Genomic DNA, 18,299 nt, shown 5'->3' with positions numbered 1-18,299 from the left:
GAGATTGAGGCTGATAGAGAACGTTAATAAGTTTTGTGTAGGGTAGAGAAAAGTAAAATTTAAGTTATGTAATCACGCATTGGAAAATTATTATTCCAGTAACATCAGAATTTTGAAGTCGGATAACGCGTAGAGAAGACCAGCAAATAACGAGCAACGTGGGAGGTAGGTAGGTCTAAATAAACAAGCCACAACTGGGTTAGTGCCGGTGGCAGTGTAATTATTCGTCATAGGTTTATCTACATCAAGGTGGGTTTTGCGGGAAGGATTTGTCACTGTAATGCAACATTATCCAACACTCCATTTTGTGTTTCTACATTATTTGTGAAGCGCCAGGAGGATTGTGTTGTACCATGTTTTTATAACTTCGTTTTCCGCTGTAATATAGCAGCCGAAGATCTCCATGGCGAGCGTCATATGTTCTGCTAGTGAGGACCAATCAGCGATTGGGTTAGCTGTGGTACGCAGGTTTGGGTAGCGTGCATGGAAGTTTGAAAACGGTTAACTGAACGATAAGTGCAATGTGGATATCTGAGTATTTCAAGAATTCTGGATATCTCCGAATCAGTTCAGATCTAGTAGTACTATGCCGACGAACTTCATAATCATGCTATATAAGGGAGTATCGTGATCGTAGCTGAGGTGAGAAAATGAATTGAGTACGTAGACCGCAGCAAGCAGCAACTGGAGGTAATTTTCAGAATTAAGACCTACTAGTGGTTTAGAAGTAAATTTTTGGTTGTGCATTTTAATGAACTATTGTCTTAGGCAGCGACAAATGTAATGTCAGGCGTTGCTTTGTACGCGCTCGTGTAAACCATTGAGCCGCATTTGCTAAATGCCCTTATAATCAAGCGGTTTTAAATGTATGGAAGTACACCTTAAAATTGCTCAGATACCAGCGTGCCCGTAGAATTAGGCTCAAAATTACAAACAGATTTTAAGCTTGAAAGTTGTATCGTGCGTCTGACAGCGTCTCGCAGCCCGTGAAGTTGTTTTGTAGGCGTGTATCACAACAGATGATGCTTTGTAAAAATTTCTTTATGTCTGCTTATCAGACTGACTGTTGGACTTCAAGGTATATTTGAATACCCAGTTTCACACCACAACCAATGAAATTTTTCACTATTTATCCGTGCTTTGCGATATTCTAGTCAGTAGGTATTTTATCGTTGACAACCATTAGCCTACCAAATTTTAACCTAAGGACAAGTAATGTGAAAACCATGATATCCTTAACTAACAGGTTACAGTATGAAAGCTTTTTTAATGTCTGTTACATATAAAGGAAGTCGTGCTATGAGTTTGAGACACTTATTTAGTTGCAAATTCTTAACGCATCCGCAGTAATTCGTAATACTGATCATTTTAAAAGAGCTCGATCAATGAACACACACTCTAGTGTGCCACTCAACGTGAAAATACATTGTAAATTGCCTCTGACATATATATCTCTCTCTCTCTCTCTCTCTCTCTCTCTCTCTGTGTGTGTGTGTGTGTGTGTGTGTGTGTGTGTGTGTGTGTGTGTGTGTGAGAGAGAGAGAGAGAGAGAGAGAGAGAGAGAGAGAGAGAGAGAGAGAGAGGTGGGGGGGGGGGGGGGAGGAGAAGCTGCAGTGTAGATACTTAACTAATATTAAAGAGAAGCTGCGTTCAGTGCTTCCCATGGCCGTACTGTTGTGGGGTTTTCTTGATTCATTTTGTGTAACTGCTAGAACAATTTCTTCAGCAAGGTCTCGGTGGACTTCCTACAGTCTTCATCAGACAAGTTGTTATGATCTCAAAGTATGAAAGAATGGTGTTCTTCCTTCCATTTTATTTAACTAGCACTGTGTTAATGTTCTCATGCTGCAAACCTTATCCAAGTGTCTTGATATATTTTTTGCCATTTCTAGATTTGTTTCCATAATTTATAAGATTTTTGTGGTTACATGTCCTACCTATCAGTCTTATTACACTATCTGTTCAAAAATATCTGGACACCAATTGGCAGACATTAATGTGGCGTGTGCCCATCCATAACATTTGTGACTGCTTGAACTCTGTCAGGATCACTTTCAATGAGTTATCTGAATGTCTGGGATGAGGAATGGCAACTCATTATTTCTCAAGAGCTGTAACCAGAGAAGGTAGGATGTTTGGGATCCGGAGTGAAGTGTGTGTTCAAACTATCCCAAAGCTGTTTCAGTGGGCTCAGCTTGGGAGATTTTATTGTCCTCACAGAAAGTGTTTTATGACAGTGCACTGTTGTGCTGATGCAGTTGTCTCCGAACTGTTCCTCTGCCATAAGCAGTACACAGTGTCGTAATGCTGTAGAAAATGTGTTCTTATCCTCCCACATTGAATGTTTCTTTGACTCCAATAAAGGGACTGCACCCGAACCAAGAAAAACACTTGCATAAAGTAACAACACAGCCTCTGTACTCCACTGCTTGCACTGCATATGACGGCAGGTAACGTTCTCCAGGGATTTGCCAAACCCAAACCCTTGCATCGGATTGATACAGGGTACAGTTAGATTCATCTCACCAAATCATCATTACCATTGTCATCGGTGTTGTTCTGTACGGTCACCTCAAGTGTTGCTTACTATTGGCTACAGAAATGTGTGGTTTATGAGGAGCTGCTCGACTGTCGTAACCTACCCCATTCTTTCTAACTCCATACACAGTCATTGTGGTAGAAATGTCTTCACTTACACCCATGGTCTCCTTCAACTGACTGTTTCATTTCAGAACACCTTGTCTGAAAAGGTCATGTGTCTGTTTACATGTATGTTTTTGCCCTCTTTAGTCCAGGTGATAAATTGTATTGCTCTCTTCGCATTTATAAGAATTTGGAGTCAAGAGGAATGTTCAGTAAGTCTTCAGCTTTGGTCAGTGATGAATGTTAATGGCAGCTGTCATGTCACCTTTTGGTGTATACGTGTATTCAATTTTCTCGTTAGTTGGTGAATCCAACAAAAGTGAAAGCAGACCTGATTGTGGTGAGAGATTGATCTGTATCATAGCCCGAGGTATATGTTATGTTTAAGGGTAACAGTTTGGTTGTGAGTTGGCAAATCCAACTAAAAAAAATAGTACTTCTGGTTACAGACTGATCTATAGTTTAGTCCATTTGAAAAAATCGCCAGTAGCATCATGTTATAGTTATTGTTTAGGGCATTAATTGCATGTTTGCTATGTTGCTATTAAAGTTGACACTCATACTGAACATTTCTCTACATCTGAATTATACTGCCTGTACGTACAGTTGCTAAAGATGATTCTCACTGTGGACTTATTTATTTGTTTCTGTTTTGTGAATTGCTTAAGAAAATATTTGTAACGCTTAATCCACATTTATTCTGTGGCCTTTAATGTACTTTATTGAATGTGCCTAGATATGCCTGTAGGTATCTTGTAGAAACCTCATATGGGCAGGAAGGAATTTTAAACTTACAAGTCCGTGGGTATATCTCCTACTGGTATTTGTTGTTAATAACAAGAGTACACTTGGGGTGAAGTAGGCAATTGACTACCACAGTATTACAAGTAGAAATAATTTACAGATTGGTTGTGCATTCCTTTCCCAGGTTCAAAATGGGGTTTTGTATTGTGGCCCAGAAGTCTGTAAACAGGTTGTTAGTGGAAATGAGATCAGGCAGCTTGTTCAGAATACCCAAATATTTAAAAACAAATTAAAAGAACACCTCATTAGCCACTCCTACTGTTTATCAGACTGCTTGGACGTAAGAACAAAAATTCCGCATAAATCTGGTATTTGTATAAGATAGAGCCTTACTTTGGTAGCTGATACAGGTCTGTGTATAGTTTTATAAATTTTTTGCTTGACTTATTGGATAAAAATAACCAGCTGGATAGTACAGGGTGAGGAGCAGTGGTGTGTTTCAGAGTTGACTTTGGATGTAATTGATGTAACACACAATAATTCACACTGTAAGCAACATAACTAATGTGAAAAAAAAAAAAATGGGCAAAGATGATCAGTGCGCCCAGTTAGTTGATGAATAATTTGCTCATGTTTGTCCTGTAGTCTTCTTGTGGAAACCAATATATTTGCAAAGATCTCACTATGTTAACACAGTTAGTGGATTACTACTTTCGACAACATGTATTACCGTCTTCAGATCTATAAAAAGAAAATGTGCAGAGGTTACAAGCTTACAGACATATAAAAGGGTCTAGTGTAGCAGGGGATACAACCCGTCGGCTTTGGACAATGACGTCACAAGTCGCCAGATAGCAGTTTACCATTTTCGCTTTTACTGTTATGTTTCAGTTTCGTTTTTTTTACTGATTGCTTAATAAAGTGGATCTGTTTATTCTATCTCGTGAGATTTTTTTTAAAAAAGCCAAAAAACACTTATCAGCCACTGAAGGGAGCTACAACACTAAGAAGAATCGCTTCTCGATTGGCCACTTGTGACGTCATTGTCCAAAGCCGACGGGTTGTATCCCCTGCTGCACTAGTCCCATATAAAAATGTGGTAGGGGATACACAACAGCTAGCGGAAATACAGAAGCGTCCGATCCCACCCGTCTGCTTTGACCCATGACGTCACAAATATGGCGGAAACAAAAACAAACACACACACTTTTCACAAGAAGCTTAATGACACTAACGGGACAAGTGCGGGAAATGGGGTGTTTTGGGTGGGGGGGGGGGGCAAACTAAATATAAACAAATTTGGATGCCTTGCGTAGCTACAACGTGTAAGTGAAAACAGCCATGCATGAATACCCACCCACCTCCCCAGGGGTCGTAACCCCTGCAACCCATAGAAGATAAAGATGCTTCAGTAGCTGATTAGTGTTTTTTGTCTTTTCAAAAAAAAAAAAATCTTACGGGATAGAACGAACAGATCAGAAAGATAAATATAATAAACTAAAACAGAAATTCGAGGAAACAGTTAATTAAAATAAGTAATAAGTGTTTTTAAATTAAAAACAAAAAAATCTCACGAGATAGAACGAACAGATCAGAAAAGTAAATAAAATAAGATAAAACAGAACTGGAGACAGCCACACTCAAACCAAACTCCGCGCCGTCATGACGTCACACAAGACAACACCCTTAAGTCACGGGTCAAAGCCGACGCGTGGGATCGGACGCTTCTGCCGACTCCGGCTAGCTAACAAAAATTACATACCCATAAAATCATGTAGAGATAGTTACATCATACAATGCTAACACCACTCTGCACATTAGGCCTGTACAGTATGCTGTAAAATAACAACTCACAAAATCCTGTAATATATACAGTCACAATCCAAAGTCAAAATATAATTATGAATACCACTTCTCTAACGTATATAATGGAAGCTAGTGCTGAGAGGTACTGCCATCTGCACTGCATGATGTCAATTACAACTGATGTAAGAGACACGCACATTTGTTTAAACTTAGATTTAGCAGAAGAGATGTATCATCAAAGTGGTATGCACCAAGTAATCATAATGGTAAGGGTTACACAAAAAAGAGATGCACCATACCATTACATAAAAATGGGAAACATTTTGTAATGTAACAATGACATAACACATAACATAGATTAACAAATTTATGCCATATAATATATGCAATAGAATTTGCTTTAGGGGAAAGATACATAGTTGACATTTACAGAATTATGAAATAGTATTTGAGCTTATTAGTCCGTTTCGCCACAAGCAGAGGATGACAATTAACAATTATGTTAAAGGGAACTGTAAAACAAGCCCTACATAATACAGGATACCAAAATAAAATGCAATTCATGTATAAAACATTTTTAATAAAAGTACATATAAAATACTCCTTTTATTTTCTTTTTTATCAATTGTAATCTTTACATCAATGTGCCATCACTGTAGGAGTAAACTTGTAGTTGCTTCATTACCGCTAGACACCATTTCTGCAAATACATAACAGGACTATTTCTGAAGGAAGTTGACATAAATTACACTAAGACTGCAGTGATACCTTATTTCCACATCCTGATTCATTTGACATCAACAGCAAAATACTTCTTTTAATTATTATTCATTTTTGTATTTGTGATGTACTCATGAGTTTATGAATTATGTGTGTATCATAGTACCCTGCATTGTAAGTATTACGTTACTCTTAATTTCATAAGATCTTTGATGCATGTTATACCTAAGTATATATAAAAGGTTCTTATGTTGTATATGTCATATATCCTCAGGAAAGTGTGGTAGAACCACTATTATTTTCTATATAGAGGGTGAGTCAGGAGGGGTGATAGTATTAGTGATTCTAAACAAAAAAACTTCATATGGACATATGCATTGTTCCGAATGGTTTACAAGACGGAACACATTTAATATCTCTTTTGTACATTTTTCTTGAATAACTCAAAAACCGCACCCTCCAGGGAAAAGTGTCGCAGTACAAAATTAAATTTACAAAAAAAAGGTGCTATTCATTTTTTTTTTCTAGAACTAATGGTTTGTGCGAAGAGAGCGCGAGAATGTTGAGAAACTATCTCGCTGCACATGTGCTGTAGCTTACTTAGTTTTTGTAGGCCAATTTGTGGTAGCATATTGAGGTAGCAAGTTGAGACAAGCAGTTTGATACAGGATACTTGCGGTCTATCAAGTTGGGAAACTACCTCAAATTGGCTTACAAAAACTGCGTAAGCTACAGTGCACGTGCGTTGAGTGAGTTTTTCAACATTCTCGTGCTCTCCTCGCAAAAACTATTAGTTCTAGAGAAAAAATGAGTGACCTTTTTTGTAAGAAATTTAATATAGTTTAATTTAGTACTGTGACACATGCGGAAGGTGCAGTTTTTGAGTTATTCAAGAAAAATGTCCAAAAGTGATATTAAATGTGTTCTATCTTGGAAACCACTCGGAATACATCCATATTAAGTTTTTTGTTCAGAATCACTAATACCCCTCAAAGCATGTACCTTTCCTCTTGACTCTCCCTGCATATTGGAACTCGCCACTGTGTTTTCCTCAGAGCACTCCATCACATTCCTGGCTTTGTGACAAGGTGCATTATCTTGTTGAAAAATGCATCTGCCATCAGGAAACATGATTGTCATGAAGTGGTGTGTGTGTGTCTGCAGCTAGTGTATGATACTCCCTAGCTATTGTGTTGCCTTGTACAAACTCCACTAGACCCATGGATGCCCACGTAAATGTTCCCCAGTGATTGTCCCTGTCCTGCAGTACAGGGATACCCATTTCAGTCATAGTTGCCAATGTTATTGTGTTAGCATTGGCACATGCATGGGTTGATGGCTGCAGAGGCCCATCATGAAGAATGTTTGGTGCACAGTGTTGTTCAGACACTCTGTACTCTGTCCAGTATTAAAGTCTGGTGTTAGTTCTGCCACAGTTTGCCGCCTGTCCTGTTTTACCAGTCTGCCCAACCTATGACTTCCCACACTCCACATGGACATCACGCTTACTGACATTAAAAGCCCTATGCATGCGTGTGACTAGCAGTCATTCCTCTCCAGGTGATGCTGCTATTGTCTGGACTGTTTTATGTTGATAATAGGTCGGTGGCCATAGCATTCTGGCTTATCAGTCTACATAATGATTTGGTGGACAGGGTTAGCAGCAATCTGTGGCTGTTTACTGATGATGCTGTAGTGTATGGGGAAGTGTTGTTAGGCGATGTTAGGTGCGTGCAAGATGACTTAGACAAAATTTCTAGTTGTGTGATGAATGGTAACTGACTAAATGAAGAAAAAAGTAAGTTAATGCAGATGAGTAGGAAAAACAAACGTGTAATGTTCAAATACATTATTAGTGTGTGCTGCTTGACAGTAATGGCACTTGAACATCTAGACATATTGTTGCAAAACACACTTGCAAGATATCAGCCCTGGTTGTTAATACTGCTCAAAAATTTTTGCCATAATTTTGATAGTAGGCAGGTATGACCTTTAGAATGTACAGCTTTTAAACCTCGCATATACTTCTATTTCACTCGCTGTGCCTCCGGGCAGCCGCTAAATGCCTGAGTATGAAGTACTGTACAGCATGATGACAACCAGATCAGTCTTATTCACGGCATGTTTATGATGAGGGAACTGCATGGGTGAGAGAGTTACTTCTGCTGAACATGTTTCGAAATCTTGTTAGAGATGGAAAGACTACCTGATATGTCAACCTCATGCACATACATGGCCTGGGATTCTAGCCATTTACACCATTTTTTAAAAGTGTCACTGGCACGTATTTTGTTGATGTATCTTCAAGAGCAATAGTACTAAAATGGCCAACCTTAAAGATTTGTTTTTTGTATTTTCTTTAGTTCTATGATAGATTCCAAATTTTGAAATGATGATGGTAGAAAGTGCACATATCCTCCCAAGAAAAAAGTGTGAGCTGAATTATTGAGCAATTTCTTCCCCTTAAACTCCCTAAATTTCATGCTCACTCAAGGATGTTGTTGTAGAATTAGAGCAACTTTGAAACCTAAAGATTACACACGTGAAATTATGTCAGTACTATCAGCCATTCACAACAGCAACTGTTACGTTTGCTAATGTTTCTTTCGAAATAATTCTGGAAATTGACAACAGAAGGCAGCACCAATCAAGGGGCACATCATGAGATGTTCATATGTTGTTCTCGTATGAAATGAACCTTGTTTCTGGGTGGTGCATTGCAAAAATCTTGACCTGACCTATACTCAGGCATGGACCTTTTAACATAAAGTTGTGGCTCAAGCTATGCTCAGGCTTGGTGTTAATAGTGTCAACTTTCCAGTCTAAAGAAAATAATGCACAACAGCGATGTTAATAATTAAATAACTGCACACTATTTCTGTAATGACACATTCATTCGTTTCACTAATTTACATTGCATTGTGACTCAAAACGTGAAAGTGTTCAAAGCAGAGAGATCTCTGGTCCTGACTACAGGTTAGAAATTGCACAGCTTGACACTAGGAGAAAAGCACAGTTCCTTTTTTTCATCGATATTGTGACCACCAACCTCTTACTCATTCCACTGTACAGTACTTCGTGCTTCAGCGTTAGGCAGCTGTGGTGGGGTGGAGGTAGTGCCAAACAGTAGGCATGTGTGTGTTTAAAAGCTGTGCATTCAGAAGGTTATAACTGTGTACTTTCAGAATTATGGCCCAAATTTTTGTACACAATCGATCGTTGGAGCTAATATCTTGCAAGTGCGCTTTATTTCTCCTTAAAATATGAGACTGGGTTGTTGGCGTTTTCTTGTCAGCCCCATAACATTTCCAAACCAAGAAGTTCTTCCAGCTTGGGTATGGACACAACTAAATCTTTTGTCATACCTTGCATGAAGAATTTCAATCGTTTGTTTTCGTCTCCCTTTTTCTCCCAAGATTTCTGATATCTTTTTGTCTGTGGCACAATTTTATGCCTTTCAAGAACTGTCATTACCACATCTTTCTCATACTCTGTGCCTTTCAATCAACTGTCCCACACCAAAGATTGGGTTGTTCTACCGTGATGAAAGCCATCCTGCTCATCTTTGAACTGAATGTCCACTTTTTCCCTCAGTCTTGTTTCGTGAATCCTCTACATTATTTACATTACTTCGAAAATAATAGCACCAGTCATAAATACAGGGTTAGGGTGTCCCTGCTTTTGCTGCATGGCAAACATGAAAGTGGTAGTCAAACTTGTTCCACACATGATGCACGTCTTTTGTTAGGGTGTTCACAGCAGCAGCGACGTGATTATGCAGGTTAACCACAGTTATTGGTAGAGATGGGACATTAACAGCCTCCTTAACAGAGCCTGAGAAGAAATAGTCATAGGATACGAGATCAGGAGATCTTGATGGCCAGAAGTGTAGAGCCAGATCTTGATTTCCCATGTGACCCATCCATTGCTGAGGAACAAATTGATTTAAAAATCTTCTGTCATGATGGTGCCAGTGGGGCAGAGGGCCATCCTGCTGGAAAATCAAATCTTTGAATCTTTGGTAAGTTTAGGAAAAAACATTGTGCCAATGTGTCCAAGTACATTATTCCACTTACAGTGCTGTCTGCGAAAAAGAACAGTCCATAAACTTTTGTCCATGATAAGGCACCAACACTTTTAGCTTTGCTGCGTCTCTCTTTCATGCTGCAATGTTGTATGGGGATTCTGCTGGCTCCATATTCAAACACTGTGTCTATTCACTTTTCCACTAACAAGGGGAAGGCCTCAGACACGACCAACCGATTCGGCTCAGATTTGGCAGATCGCTTGTGTACAACCTAAAACGAAGGACTCTAAGATATTTTGGGTCAACACCCCTGCGTTTTTGAGAAAATCACCCCAAAAGGTTATGATGAATGATCGACTCAAAGTTGGCGCAATCGACAGATAATTGTAAATAGAGCATTTTTCGTCACCAGGTATGGGGTCTTAAAACGCATACTTTTCCAGAAATTGAGGTAAGAAACTTTTTCAACTGCCGCGTCTCTACCCACATGGTTAACGCCTATTGCCGATAGCGCAACGGCCAAGGTAACTGGCTGGGAATCTCGAAGAAACGTAGTGGATGTTGTTCTTTTGGTTTGTATTTTTCCATATCTCAATTGATAGGGATAGGAGGTTTAATAAAGTAAGTAAATCAACAAAGAATGATAATAAGGTAGGCAAATAAATTTCTCAAACCTCTTGGGATAGTAAACAACTAAAATGTTACTCCAGATCACTTTACAATGCCTCTTCCAGTCACTGTTACGTGTCCTCACTTTTCTTCGAACAACTAGATGGATAGTACTTGTCATATAAACATTCGAAACAAATGTACTCACGGCACCAAGAGCATCTGATGAATGCAGTCTTTCGGAAGCTACACTGTTCCTTCCCTATGATATGACGAAGAGGCAACCGGGACAACATAACTCTCCCCGCGTTCATTCTACCCGTGCCTCACTGTAAACAAGCGTCGCACGGTTGGCTATCTGTGATCCCTCGTGAGGAAGTCACAGCCCTTTTACTCGGAGTTGTTTTCATGTAACAAGGCTTAAAAGTTTAATACTTTCCTAACTCACGGCGTTTGGGAAATTAGTTTGCCTACCTTGTTATTATCATTCCTTGTTGATTTACTTACCTTATTAACCCTCCTATCCCTATCAACTGAGAGATGGAAAAATACAAACGAGAAGAATAACATTTGCTAGGTATGTAGACTGTTCATGTTCCATTTACGTATTGTGCATTGCAAATTAATTAAATTGGGTCCATCTGTTTGAAAGACCTTGTATAATACTAGGAGGAGAAATGATTTAAATTATCCATCACTCACTACTAATGTAGCCTGCATTATATACATCATAAACCTAAGAATATTTGTATAGTAGCTAAATTTTTTAGTACATGAAACACAGCATTTCTAAAATGTTTTACTGTTTCAATAGACAAAGTCCACTTAATGAATTTTCATTCCATCTAAGTTCTCTGTCCTGTAAGGAAGGTAAGCCTCTGCTTTTTTTGGTTATCAGAAAGGGCTCTCCTGTCAGGTAGGAGGAATTGTAACGTTTGCATAGCTCGGCATTTGCCTTCAGGGTCTCAGCATTGATTTACTGGATACAGGCTTGGCGACCCAGGGGTTCCAGAGTTGGGTTCTGGTAAGCACTGCCAGTCCCCTGTGTCTGTAATCTCTGGGCATGCTTCAGCAACCACCGTGCAGAACGGCGGTGGAATGTTGTGTATCTCAGGAAACAGGGATATTGACTTGACCGTCCGCATTGTGAGGACAAGATAAACCTCTGTAAAAATAACCCTTAATCTCAAGGTGTGCTGTGCGCTGATGGGATGCCTGGCTGTTGAGGTGGAACAGTCATTAGTGGGCAATGTCTTGGGAATCTGCCACACCTCTGCGGTGATCGTTGAATCTCCACCACATGGGAACATCAATGTGATGGTTGAGCAGGTGACTATAACAATCGTTTCTGTGACAGAAAAGGTGGTCCCTCACTCTTTAGGGTGGCCCCGGTGAAAGACAGTCCTTCGGTGGTTGCCGGAAGTCGCTGAAGCAATTAAGGAGCGTCGGCGAGCTCTACAGTGGCATAAGCGGTACCCTTCCCTGGACGACCTCATAGTCTTTAAATGGTTTGTGCTTGCGTTTGCCAACATGTCAAACAACAGAAGCAGGAGTGTTTGGAGAGATATGTCTCGTCCATTGGGTGCCATACATCACCTTCCCAAGTCTGGGCGAATATCAAACGTGTTTTCAGGGTCCAGACTTTGCTGAGCACTATGCTCGAGCCTCTGCGTCGTAGACTTACCTCCCAGCCTTTTGTACTCACACAGCAGCTGGAAGGGAAAATCCTCTCATTTACTACACACCACAGTGAATCTTGTAACACCCTATTTACAGAGTGGGAGCTCTTCAGTGTCCTTGCACGTTACCCTGACACAGCTCCTGGACCAGATCAGATCCACAGCCAGATGATTAAACATCTCTCGTCTGACTACAAGTAACATCTTCTCGTCATCTTCAACCGGATCTGGTGCGATGGCGTCGTTCCATCACAATGGCAGGAGAGCACCATCATTCCGGTGCTCAAACCCGGTAAAAACCTACTTGATGTGGATAGCTCTCGGCCCATCAGCCTCACCAACGTTCTTTGTAAGCTGCTGAAATGTGTGGTGTGTCAGCGGTTGGGATGGGTCCTGGAGTCACGTGGCCTACTGGCTCCATGTCAGGATGGCTTTCACCAGGTGCGCTTTACCACTGATAATCTTGTGCCCCTAGAGTCTGCCATCCAAACAGCCTTTTCCAGATGCCAACACCTAGTTGCCGTCTTTCTTGATTTGCGTAAAGCATATGCCACGACCTGGCGACATAATATCCTTGCCACATTAGACGAGTAGGGTCTCCGAGGCCCACCGCCGATTTTTATTCAGAATTTCCTGTCACTTCGTACTTTCCATGTCCAAGTTGGTGCCTCCTATACCCAGAAGAATGTGGTCCCACTGGGCTCTGCAGTGAGTGTCTCTGTTTTTAGTGGCCATTAATGGTCTAGCAGCAGCTGTAGGGCCATCCATCTCACCTTCTCTGTATGCAGACGACTTCTGCATTTCATGCTGCTCCACCATTACTGGTGTTGCTGAGCGGTGCCTACAGGGAGCCACCCACAAGGCACAGTCATCGACTCCAGCCCACGGTTTCCAGTTTTCTGCTGCAAAGTCGTGTGTTATGCACTTTTGTCGGCACCTACCGTTCATCCAGAACCTGAACTTTACCTTAATGATGATCCACTCACTGTAGTGAGGATTATCGATTCTTAGAACTGGTTTTTGACACCCGATTGACTTGGCTATCTCACCTTTGTCAGCTTAAGGTGAGATCAGACCCCAAATTTAAAAAAAAAAGGCCAATTTAGTTTTTTTCTGCTATATAAATATTTGGACTTTCCTGGAGATGTTGGAACATAATTTTTTGAAAAAATTGCATTTAAATGTATTTTTAATGTCTTTTAACTTTTAATTGGCACGTGGTGATGTCTACATTGATTTTGTCATCCTGTCACATTTATATTCAAATCTCAGAAATACATGCTGTAGAAGGCTGTGGTTTTCTTGTCTCTCTTTTTCATTGTTTACACCATGGGTTGGCTGTGCTGATTATTTAATATTCCTTGCCCATACACTTGCATATCTTTGAAAACAAGGGAAATGTTTACATGTTCGGTAGTTTGCTGTGTTTATAGTGAAAATGTGAGTAGTTGCTCTTATTAAAATGATAAAACCAAAATGTATCTTCGAGAGATGCCAAAACAAAGGAAATAGGTACTGTAGAACTTCACCAATTGTGGATAATATGAATTGAATCAAAATAATAGCTGTAAAGGCTAGAAGACTTTTGGCACTCTTCCCAGTGCAGCGTAAAGAAAATTGCAAGCTCAGTGTGAAGGAGATGCATTATCTTTCCACGAATGCAATGGTGTGAATATAATTAGAGATTTGAATATTTTAACAGCAGTGTTGAAAGAGACTTAAGCATGCAAGTTACATGGTGGAGATATAGTGCTTTCAGAAAATGTCATTGCTAGGGACGGAATAGTGTGTAAACTTAAAATTATATGCAAGAATTGTGGTGTTGAAAAATCATTTCTAACTTCTGCCGAATTTCAGGAATACAATGGCAAAGCCATAAGAGAAAACCCACATGAAAAGAGCGGTGTGGGCAACATGCTTTCACAGGCTATCCACAGACACTAACCCTGTACATAGCTTGTGCCTGCCTGCACCAGATACATGATGCAAGTATAGAAAAGCAGTGACAGCAGGAAAATTAAATGTATTTAAACATAAACATTCAATACCTGAAGCAGTAATGGAGGCCTTTAAGCCTATATTCAGAGTGTTAGCACATCCAGACTTGCTAAAGAAATGCCTCCATGGGAAGACACAGAACGCTAATGAGGCATTTAACAATATTGTGTGGACACAGAATCCAAAAAAATGTGTTTATAAGAATAAAAACTTGAAGACTAGGTGTGTGAGATGCAGTTATTTCTTTCAATAATGGGAATTATGGGAGATTGAAAGTCCTGGATCAGCTGGGAATAAATATAGGGCAGAGTATGGCAACTACATTGGAAGCTATGGACTGATTAGGAGTGCGTAAAGTTGAAATTTCTGCTCAGCAAATGACCAAGAAGGCAAGAAAGAAGAGAAGAATGAAGAATCAGATTATGGAGCAGGTTGCTTTTAGCCTGTTTTTTAAGAAGAAACGTGTGTTTCTATAGTCTTCTTATTTAAACTTGAATTTTATCAAAACTGTAAATTTTCATGCAAAAGACCCATTTTCTCATGAACCAATTAACATAAAAATGACCAAGAAGGCAAGAAAGAAGAGGAGAATGAAGAATCAGATTATGGAGCAGGCTGCTTTTAGCCTGTTTTTTTTAAGAAGAAACGTGTGTTTCTATAGTCTTCTTACTTAAACTTGAATTTTATCAAAACTGTAAATTTTCATGCAAAAGACCCATTTTCTCATGAACCAATTAACATAAAAACATAAAATTTATGGGGATTGTTTATATAGAGGAGGTGATTATATGAGTCTCCAATCAGTGTTTTGAGAGTTATATAATTGATGCTGTGTTGTATAAAACACAATAATTTATTCAAACAAAGAGGCATATTTATAAAAAATTGTATCTCTATTTCCACTAAATGTACTTTTTCCATTATTATCGGTGAACTAAATACATTCAGATAATCAATTGGTAAAAATTTGGTGGTCATATCTTCAATAGTTTTAGAAATAATGGGTTAAAAGTTGAAAGAATTTAGCATTGACAGCATAGGGGGTCTGATCTCACATTAAGCGGAAGTGCTGGCAGCACCTCAATACTCTCCACTGCCTGAGCAACACCAACTGGGGGCAGATCGCTCTACGCTGCTGCAGCTCTACAGAGCCCTTGTTCAAACCCGCCTTGACTATGGGCGTCTGGTTTATGGTTCGATGGTGCCCTCAGGGTTGCATTTACTGACCCAGTGCATCACTGTGGTGTTCGCCTAGCGACAGGAGCTTTTAGGATGAGTGTGCCTCCATTGCAGGTTAGGCGTGCACAACAGCTGGCCAGTTACGTAGCACACATTTGTAGTTCCTCTTCACATTTGTAGTTGTCCTCCCGCGTAGGTGGCCTAGGTCAAGGCTTCCAATTGTAGTTCATGTCTGATCCCTTGTTTCTGGGAGTCCTTGCTTTTACCACCTATACTTGAGGTCCATTCATGTACACCTCCGTGTTGTACACCTAGGCCGCAGCTTTGCCTGGACCAAAACCTGCGGCTCTCCGCTGACACTTCCTCTCGATTCTTGACAAGTACCGAGGCCACGGAGTGGTTTACACCGATGGCTCATGCTCATGTCGGCTTCGCGTATTTCCATGGAGGACATATTGAACAGCATTCCTTGCCCAATGGCTGCAGTGTTTTCACTGCCGAGCTGGTGGCTATATCTCATGCTCTTGAGCACATCCTTTCATGCCCTGGGGAGGCGTTTCCTCTGTGTACTGACTCTTTGAGCACCCTACAAGCTCTTGACCAGTGCTACCATCTACATCCTTTGATAGCAACCATCCAGGAGTCCATCTATGCCCTGGAACAGTCTAGTTGTTCAGTGGTGTTTTTCTGGACCCCAGGTCACGCCGGAATACCAGGCAACGAACTTGGCGACAGGCTGGTCAAAAAGGCCACGCGTAAACTACTTATGGAGATCGGCTTCTCTGCAAGTGACCTATGTTCAGTACTAAGCCACAAGGTTTTGCGGCTTTGGGAGATGAAATGGCATAACCTCAGCACGCACATCTGTGTTCCATTAAGGAGACTATGAATGTATGGCAGTCCTCCATGCGGGCCTCTCGCAGGGACTCTGTGGTTCTCTGCCAGCTCCGCATTGGCCACGCTTGGTGACACATGGCTACCTCCTGTGCTGTGATACCCACCTCAGTGTCGGTGCAGTGCCTGGCTGATAGTGGCCCATATCTTGGTGAGCTGTCCTTCTTTGGTTGCCCTGCGACGGACTCTTCAGTTACTGGACTTGTTGCCATTAATTTTACCTGACAACGCCTCATCGCCTAATTTAGTTTTACGTTTTATACGCGACGTTGGGTTTTGTTATATTATGTAAGTTTTAGCGCATGTCCTTTGTCAATTTGTGTTTTTCACTCTAATGCTTTTAGGGTGATGTTTTAATGTGTCTCAGAGTGACTGGGTTTTCCTTTTTAATCTCGTGGTCGTCCAGCCACGGTCATCTGTTCTCTTGTTTTTACCCCTTGTACCTGTTTCTTGCTTCTCTCTATGGTTTTTTTTCCTGTTTTTGTCTATAGTAGTGTTGGTTGTCCTTCTGTCATTCTTTTAGTTCTTCCTATCTCTTGTTGTTGTGCTGTACGTCTCCTTTCTTTTCTTCTTTCCGTTGTGTAATTATTTTACTGGGAACAAGGGACCGATGACCTCCCAGTTTGGTGCATCCCGCCCCCCCCCCCCCCCCTTTAAACCAACCAACATCTTATGACAGGGTTCATTTCCAAACCCTATGCGGTGCTATAAATACCAGTGTTTCGGTCATACAACCATGAGTTGTGGAGGTGAAGCGATCTGTGGGAACTGCAGAAAAGCAACTCGTGATGCTGGGACTGGCTGCCCGTCTCCAGTGATCTGCATCAATTGCTCTGGGAACCATCCAGTCTGGAGCCGAGACTGCCCTGTTTCTGCTGAAGAATGCTGAATACAGGAGATAAAGTGACCAAGCGGATCCACTATGCCGAAGCTGTAAAAGAATATATGGTGACGACATACCCTGTCTTTGCCACCTCGTTTTCTTCCATGGTGCAGAAACCTATTACCGACGCAGACACTTCAACACATATGACACCGAGTGTTCTTGTATCCACAACAAACACGTGTACTTGCGCATGTACATATCAAGGGAAAAAGATTAAGGACAAAGCAGTTTCAGCAGCTGCACCAGGAAAGACCAACATCAGTTCCGCAACGAGCATCCAGAAGATACAAGAAAAGCAGAGTGCCTCTCAATGCCTCCTTTCTCCCTCATCCTCAAAGGGACAGAGTGCAGGGAAAGGCTCACGATTTTTGGGTCAAAAGCTGTCCCGAGCGCCATCAGATGTCGTTCTTTACCGTCTGACTGCTGAGGAGGATATCATGGAGTTCGATGCCTTGGATCTAGGCAGCCCCTCCACTCCCCCTCACTCTTCAAGTGCTTTACCTCCGCGGTTCAGAGATAGGGGTAAATTAAACTGCACCGATGACATGGCTTCCATATAACATTGGAACATAAATGGGTTCAGGACTCGTGTGGAGGAACTGAAACTTCTAGCACAGGCATGTCTATTGCGCTTCCGTTTACAAAAAATGCATTTTAAAGATGCAGATGTCCCTGTGCAACAGGGATATATGCTATACCGCAAGGATGACCTATCGGAGGGAAAGGGACAAGGGAGGTGTCGCAGTGTTTGTCACTATTGCGCATCACTCTTCTGCTCTCCTCTTGGCTACTGACCTGCAAGCAGTTACAGTTCAAATTCATGTGTGTCGAAGGATCACTGTTTGTTCACTGTATTTACCTCTGCAAGATGCACTAGACTCTGAAGCTCTCAGGGATATTATCGCACAACTCCTGCGACCATTCCTTCTCCTGGGAGACTTCAGTGCCCATCACGTCCTGTGGGGCTCGACCAATACTTGTCCTCAGGCTCTGGTTTTGGAGGGCCTCATGATGTTTCACGAGCTGTGCATCCTCAACACTGATACTCGCACACATTTCTCTACTGCTACAGGGTCATTCTAAGCCATCGACCTCTCTTTCTGTTCTGCCCTCA

General features: G+C 41.1%; 1 protein-coding gene across 4 annotated transcripts in view; it reads left to right on the top strand.

The window, feature by feature from the left end:
- The first annotated feature begins 446 nt into the window (after positions 1–446).
- LOC124794933 (rho GTPase-activating protein 19) overlaps positions 447–18,299 on the top strand; it is a 140,591-nt gene continuing 122,738 nt past the window's right edge. For all 4 annotated transcript variants that reach the window (XR_007016629.1, XM_047258648.1, XM_047258647.1 and 1 more), the window contains exon 1: positions 447–690. The gene's annotated coding sequence lies outside the window, so the exon portion shown is untranslated. The remainder of the gene's footprint in view (positions 691–18,299) is intronic.

The sequence above is a fragment of the Schistocerca piceifrons genome, chromosome 4 (assembly GCF_021461385.2).
Source record: "Schistocerca piceifrons isolate TAMUIC-IGC-003096 chromosome 4, iqSchPice1.1, whole genome shotgun sequence".
NCBI classification, from domain to species: domain Eukaryota; kingdom Metazoa; phylum Arthropoda; class Insecta; order Orthoptera; family Acrididae; genus Schistocerca; species Schistocerca piceifrons.
The sequence above is the reverse complement of the archived record's forward strand: the minus strand, read 5'-3'. Positions and strand labels throughout refer to the sequence as shown.